We start from the raw sequence: 7,568 nt of genomic DNA on the forward strand, positions 1-7,568 counted from the left end.
GACAAGACGGTAGCACTTGGTGGTAGAAGCAACGGAGATTGACTATAAACTCCCCGAGCGTAAGGTCCAGGAACAAACCTAATTCTCACTACCATTCCCCAAGAAGCACTATACTCATCCATCTCAAATTATAATTAAAATTGTTGACACCAACGTTGTAGCATCATCATTTTAAGAGATCGAGCTCTTTCTAGTTCGTGTGGAGCATCTGGCTTGTAGATGGACTTGCTACTTCTGGTTTTTCTTTCTTTCTTTCTTTCTTTTTTTCTAAAAGCCTGTAAAAACAAACCGACATACTTTATATTTCTCCCTTTGCAGTAATGTCCATTAGGGGGGAAAAGAAAACCCACAGAGTCTTTTCAACCAAGCACAGATTGCCTGCTGTTTCCTCTTGTCAGGGTTTCCTCTCCCTCTATCACAGTTGTGAGAGGGCTGCGTGTGATCTGTATTTTTGTCCTATCTCCCTGTAAGATGACTTTCACATTCTGCAGTGTGGGAGGACAGTGGCTGACGAAGTCCATGCAGAGAAGGCTCAGCCGCGCAGGGCAGGGGGTGGGGGTGGGGGGCAGATGTCTCTGTTTTATTCTCAATTTTTACTGTGCCCTGTGGCAAGCCTTAGTCCTTTGCCTCTGTTGGTCCTGCACCCTTACCTTTATTTCTTTTTTTTTTCCTTTGGGCTACCCCTATTGTTTTTCCCTGCTGTCACTTGGGGTGGGCTCCAGGAACAACGTCGTGGGCTCCTAGAGCTTTTGAGGGAATGCAAATTGCAGGCAGCACTGTGTCCCGTCTGCTTTCTCATCGGAAAGTAGAATTTCGGAGAGTTGAGCTGGCACCAGGGGCTCCGCAGAGACGGCCGAGTTCAGGAATATCCCTGGTTCCCAGGCCCTGGTTCTGTAGAAGTGGGACTTTCTGAAGAGGGGCACTTGGAGAGGGTGGGGAGGGGAGGGGGCCCTTGCAGAAGCAGATGCTCCTGGCTTCGGAAGGAAAGCTGCTCTAATCAGAGTTCAGCAGTCTCGCAGACAATCCACAGCTTTGGAGAGAGACAAACAAAAAAACAGTCTCTTAGTCCAGTGCATAAATGTAAGAGGCTTGTCTTAAGTGTGTGTGCAGGATTCTAGTGGGCTAAAAATGTTATGCAGAGTTAAAGTGAGGCATTGTTTAGGTTTTAATGAAGGCAACCAATTTTTAACAACAGAAGTTCTGTTGCTGAAAAACCCCCTCCCTGCCCCCCTCCCTAACACTCAGTTCCTCTGTCCCTGCACCTGCTTTCATTTTTGGCTTCTTGGCACTGATGTTCACAGAGACATCAGCTGGCAGTGGCAAACTGCTAAAAGCTCCCCTGCAACGCAGCTCTGCAAATGCCAGCCATTTATCCACTGGTGCATGCCAGCTTAACGTAAGGTCTCCCTTTCTCCCTCCAACCCCAATCCCCTTAGCCCCCCAGTTTTACTTCCAAATGACAGTACACGTTCCAAGCGAGCAGTGGTCTGGCCCTTTGAGGATCCATTAAGTGTGGCCGCATCTTTATGCTGCATCTATTTGCGGCGATTATAATATTTTGATCCAAAGGGTGTTGCAGAAAATTTAGACGACAATACTATTTCTTCTATTCAATAAAGAGCTATTGGCCCACAGGCTCATTTCTTTCTCCTCAGCAGATGGTGGGATAGTTTCTTGAGGTCTCTTTGACTTGAAACAGCCTTTTTGTTTTTGTTGCTTATTGAGAGCCAGTTGCCCCAAATTCATTGAATAAAGACATCCACTTTTCAGTTTAAGCTAAGCCCCAATAGATAAATACTGACTTAGGGTTGGGCTGATGGACAAGCTAGAAAGGCAAAGGGGCTGCTGGAAGTTAAGTATTCAGCACAAGGCTTTGCAGTTTCAAAAACGATGGCTTTAAGTTCCCCATTCAGCACAGCAATTCAGGCTGTATACTGAGAAAGTGTGAGAAATCTGTGAGAAATTCGACATATATTTATTTTTCTTGGAAATTAGAGAATATCTTCACAGTGTACACTCCGAAGGGCTTTTGTTTTGTTTTGTTGTGTTTTTAATGATCTAAACCATCTGGGGAGTTGATAAAGAATGTGATTTTCACAAGCTGAGCTAGCAAAGCCTATTGCTAAATCCCAAACCTTTATCCAGCCTACAGATAAAACCAGGGTGGGAGAGCTTCCCTTCCAGCTCCAAAATACTAGGATCCCACGTATGCCAAATGCTTCAGTCTCTGGGTGGTAAGAAAAATAGAGAACTGACTAAGGGAGCCTGGCCCAAACAGTCAGAAATGTATGGTACTTTTTTTTTTTTATCTCCCCTGAAGATTGGTGGAGGTCACAGATTTCCAGAAAATCTGTCTGAAAACCGAGTCAGCGTCATGTTTTCTCTAATGCCTCCTTGGTCTTTTTTGATTTAGGGACAAGAACTAGCACTTGCAAGTATGTCTTAGTTACCTATTTTTCAGACCTGGAGCCCATCTAAAACCTTTCTTACTAGACAGAGCACCGAGAAGGAACTCCACGGGCAATTTGACAGTGGTGGTCATCTTGTGATAATTGTGATCTTTTATCAGAAGGTGCGTGTACTTGGGGTTTGTGACAAATAACCAGTTAGGTGTGTCAAGGCTTACTACTCAGCATTTAATCCAGCAAAGTGGTTAAGATAGAGAAATCAGGAAATGTCAGTCTCAGGAAGAGGCCACACACTTAAGGTACAATCATGTTGTGGTCTTGGACTTAACCCTCTCCTGCCTGAGTCCAGCCTCTGGTTTTCTGGTTATCCTCCACGAGACACACGAGATCAAACTGGAAAGTTATCTCTTTGTATTCAAATACATGCGTGCTGTGAGCTATAATTTGCTCATGGTGTGTACAAATAGCTCTACCCAGAAGTCTGACAATATTTCCAAGCCTTGGTTATCAATTACTATTCTCTATGAAACCTACATGTTAATCAATCAGTCAATCAATATTTAATGCCTATCACATGCTGATTGCTCATACTTTACTTAGAAACAGGCAGATTGTGTCAGAAATGTCTTTTACTACTTCTGTTTAAGATTATTTTAGAATTAAGAATCCAGTTAAATGGGGGATCCCTGGGTGGCTCAGCGGTTTAGTGCCTGCCTTTGGCCCAGGGCGCGATCCTGGAGTCCCAGGATTGAGTCCCATGTTGGGCTCCTGGCATGGAGCCTGCTTCTCCCTCCTGTGTCTCTGCCTCTCTCTCTCTCTCTCTCTCTCTCTCTCTCTATGTCTATCATAAATCAATCAATCAACCAATCAATCAATCTTAAAAAAAAAAAAGAATCCAGTTAAATGTTCAGGTATATCAAACTTCTTCTCAATGGAGCTCTCACCTGGAAGACTAAGGAACAGTTACACTGAATAAATCAGGCAGCTGGAGCTTCAGGTCACCGCTGCCAGCAGCTCACAGGAAATAATCATGGGGTCATAAAGCCTGAAGAATGGGGGAGATTTTAAATAATAATAATGCTTATTTTAGTGGTTGTTTTCCTCTACCACACAACCAAAAAGCTACATTACCCCTCAACCCCTCACTCTGGCTATGATGTGCTTCCAACCTAGAAGTGGCAATAAAATGGGTTGGCCACAGGACAGCAAATCAGAACCCCACACCTTTCAACAACACCCTTTAAGTCCTTGAGCCTCTCAGAAACTCAACTTCCTCATCTGCAGAATAGGAACAACATTATATTGGCCCTTGCCAACTCACAGGCTTGTTTTGTTGTAAGAAACAAATGGAAATAGCCTTTATAAACTTCAGATCCCTATACAAACGTTCATTATTATAACTGTCATTTGTGTCAGACTGCTTCTTGAACCACATGAAGCTATCCAGGGCTGTGAGTTATGATAATTATTATTTGCATTACTGTTAAGTTTTGTCAGTGCCTCCCCAAATCAGGACTTCCCCCTCTCTTCCTTAATTCAGAGAATGGCACCATCCAAAGAGTTGCATGAGTTTTGACACCTCCCAATCCATTACTCATGTTCAGTCTATCCCAAATTCAAATGACTATAACTTCTTCAGGTCAAAGAAATTTAGAACAGTGTATTGTATTTAATTCTGATTTTTCAATGGTTTCTGGCTTCATTTTGTTGACTGCATGAGTAACTTTAATGTACACATACTATTTTATATGTGTATACTTTTATTCCATCTTACTTTGAAAGAGGGATCCAAGGGAGGTTATATGACACATAAATACAACAAATAGCATCTGTCAGAAATAGGCAGGAAACGCAAAGGCGAAAAATGCTGATACTTACAGGAGCCAAGAGTAAGACTAATGCAAAAGCATTTGCCACTGAATCCTTACTATGGATAGGTCCAAATATTACTGGAAAGACACAAAATATAGTGTTCATGGAAGGCAAAACTATTGTCTAAGGGAATCACATATATTCTGGGTATAATTATGGAGAGAAATTTCTGGAAAAAATCTTCTTAAAAGGATACTATGAAATGTAGTAAATAATGCTACGGATGATACCCTTACAGAAGATAGGTAGTAATTTCACAGAGCTTTTTCTTTAAGCACTATGCTTATTTGGTGTTGGAAATACTAAAATATGTAAAACAGGCCTTGTTATCAAAGAATCACTGAGAAAGGTAAATCTACTGTATATAAATCAGTGCTGTTCACTAAGATAAATTTAATAAGAGAAGGAGGATGCATGGTGCATTGGAACACAATGAGGGAAGTAATCGGTTCTACTCAGTGGACTAGGAAAGGCTTCTTGGAAGAGATAGCATCTCATCTCCTGTATTTATTCAACAAGTACTTATCAGTTGCCAACTATGTGGTATGCAAAGTGACAGGAGCTAGGATTACAAGGCTGAGGAGAACAATGTCTTTGTCTTTATAAGTAGATAAAGCTTTGAATAGCATTTCAGTGAGAAAGACTCTCACTTCCTAGTGAGCCATTGCCCAAAGCCCCACCCCCACCTCAGCAATGGTGAACCTTGAATAACACTCAGACCCCTTGCTTTCTCCTGCCTTCTGAAAAGGAGCATGAAACAATATCAGGAACTTCATGAGAAGCTCTAGCCACTGTGTGAAGCTGCCAGAAACCTTGGGAGAGGAAGTAGATAAGAAATAGGCTTCTAGGAATCCTTGGGAAGCTTCAACTCTGGACAGACAGAGTTGAAATCCAATTAGGACAAAACCAGGACCTAGGTGTTTGACATCTAGGAAGACCAGTAAATCTTACTGGACTCTAACTGAAATAATATGCTGGGAACTAGACTTGAAAGTCTTTTTTTTTTTTTTTTTTTTTTTACAGGAAAGGAAAGAATATGCAACCTGGTTCTCTTATTTCTGAATAACTGAGATAAACCATGTTAATCCTAATGTCAACGGAAGATACCCTGGTATTTCCAGTCATCAAGTTCTTGAAGTAATTCTCCCTGGTAGCAGAATGTCAGGCCAAAACATTGGTCAACATTAGTAGGAAGGAATCTTTTGTTTCTGCCCAAATAAATAATGCTCTGATATATCTTCTTTAATAACACCATGCATAATTATTTACTATATATAAGAGCAATACTCTTCAATCATTATTCCTTAGAGGGTAATAGCATGTGCTATTTGCAAGACTCCTTGGCACTAAGGAGGAAGCACAAGAATATTCCACAGAGATTCCATTAATGTGATGGTTAAAGAATTAGGGAGACAAGATATATTCTTAAAACAACATATTAAAAAACACCAGAGCATATGGTAAGTGTTAAATACACAGCATAGACAATAACTCATAGACAAAATGAAAGGTAGCTATGAAAAGAGCAGGAGAGATCAGAGAAGATCTTAATATAAATTGGGACCTGAAGAATGGGGAGAATTGAGATAGATCAGGCAGGAACATTCTAGGTTAGAAGAGAAAAGCTTACAAAGGTGTGGAAAAACGATTTTAAAAAGTAACATGTTTTCAAATCAGGGAACCAGAAAATTAACTATTAACACAATTGCCAGAAGACATCTCTTGATACACATCCACACACTCACTGGAAAGAACGTTCTTGGGAAGTGTGAAACATTTGAGAAAGTAAATTAAAATGGATTCAGAAAGAAAAATATTCCTCCTTATAAAGTAACATCATCCTTCAAAGTCACAAATATTACAGAATAACTCTTACAATCTTGAGGGGTGGTAGAGGGAAGAAAATAACATTTCCCAAAATGTGAAAGCTGGTGGATTAATTCTAGGTAGAGACAACAGTGTGAAACAGTGATTGTCAGGGAGCTGAACCTGAACAAACCATATTATTTTCTTAACTCCAAAACTGATTAGTAGTGCTAGATAACAGATCAAATCAAAATTTTGGCTATAAATAAAATCTAGTTGTATGTTGGTTATATCTCAGTAAAACCAAAACCAAACCAAACCAAACCAAAACCAAACCAAAACAAAAACCAACAACCACAAAAAGCTAGCACCTGTTCCCAGATACTGTTTTTTTTTTTTTCTTTTTTTAAGATTTTATTTATTTATTCATGAGAGACAGAGAGAGAGAGGCAGAGACACAGGCAGAGGGAGAAGCAAGCTCCATGCAGGGAGCCCGATGCGGGACTCGATCCTGGGTCCCCAGGATCATGCCCTGGGCTGAAGGCAGCGCTAAACTGCTGAGCCACCCGGGCTGCCCAGATATTGGCTTTAAACACAGAGTATGCTCTCTGAAATACAGTGGCATTTTCATTCATTCTAACCCAGATGAAAATTCTGCCACAATTTATTAAAGCATAAAATGCTGTGAATGTGTATATATGTAATCTTCAGAGAAGTTAAATGACTTGCCCGAGGTCACACTCAAGTCTGTGGTTTCAGAGCCCTGAGTTGTAAGTGATAAGAGCTTCCCACCTAAAGTTGTTCTGTGCACCAGATCCCTGGAGAGCCTTTCTGTGTTCAGATGCCTGAACCTACTGAATCAGGAACACCAGCATTGGGCGCAGGTACATAGATGCGAAAGACCTATCTGGTGATTTTGATGGAAATCTCCATTTAAGGTGCTGCCTACAAAAACTACACATGAGAATGATAATTATTATTATCAACTAGGAGCCAAGTTTGTCACTCAAGTATAGCAAGATAAGACAGAGAACTCTTAGTCGTTCTATTTTTCTTGCTTCCCCTCACTTGACAACCTTCCTCAAATTAGGACTATTTACGTTGCCCGAAGGCAAACTTGGATTATAACACCAGGAACGTAGAGGAAAAGACACCTTGGCATTCAATTTCTGGTTTCCCGGCGAGACTCTAGAGAATCCTCAGGCAAGGTCTGGAGGGGAGCAGAACATTGGAAAGGATTAGAAATAGAAGAGAAGGATTACTGTCCTTGGCGTGTTCACAAGGTTGCAGGTGAGGGGTGGGGAACGTGAAAGAGAGACACACAGACTGGAACACCTCCTGTTAACATGATGCCAAATGAGACAGAACACAGAGAAGTGGTGGTAACATGCCCTCAGCATGTGGCGGAAGAGGACATTAGCTCTGCCCAGTGACATCAGAGAAGACACTTGAAGGAGTTAGCCTTGGACTTGAGTGTTAATG

The sequence above is a fragment of the Canis lupus genome, chromosome 10 (assembly GCF_048164855.1).
Source record: "Canis lupus baileyi chromosome 10, mCanLup2.hap1, whole genome shotgun sequence".
Classification (NCBI taxonomy): Eukaryota; Metazoa; Chordata; class Mammalia; order Carnivora; family Canidae; genus Canis; species Canis lupus.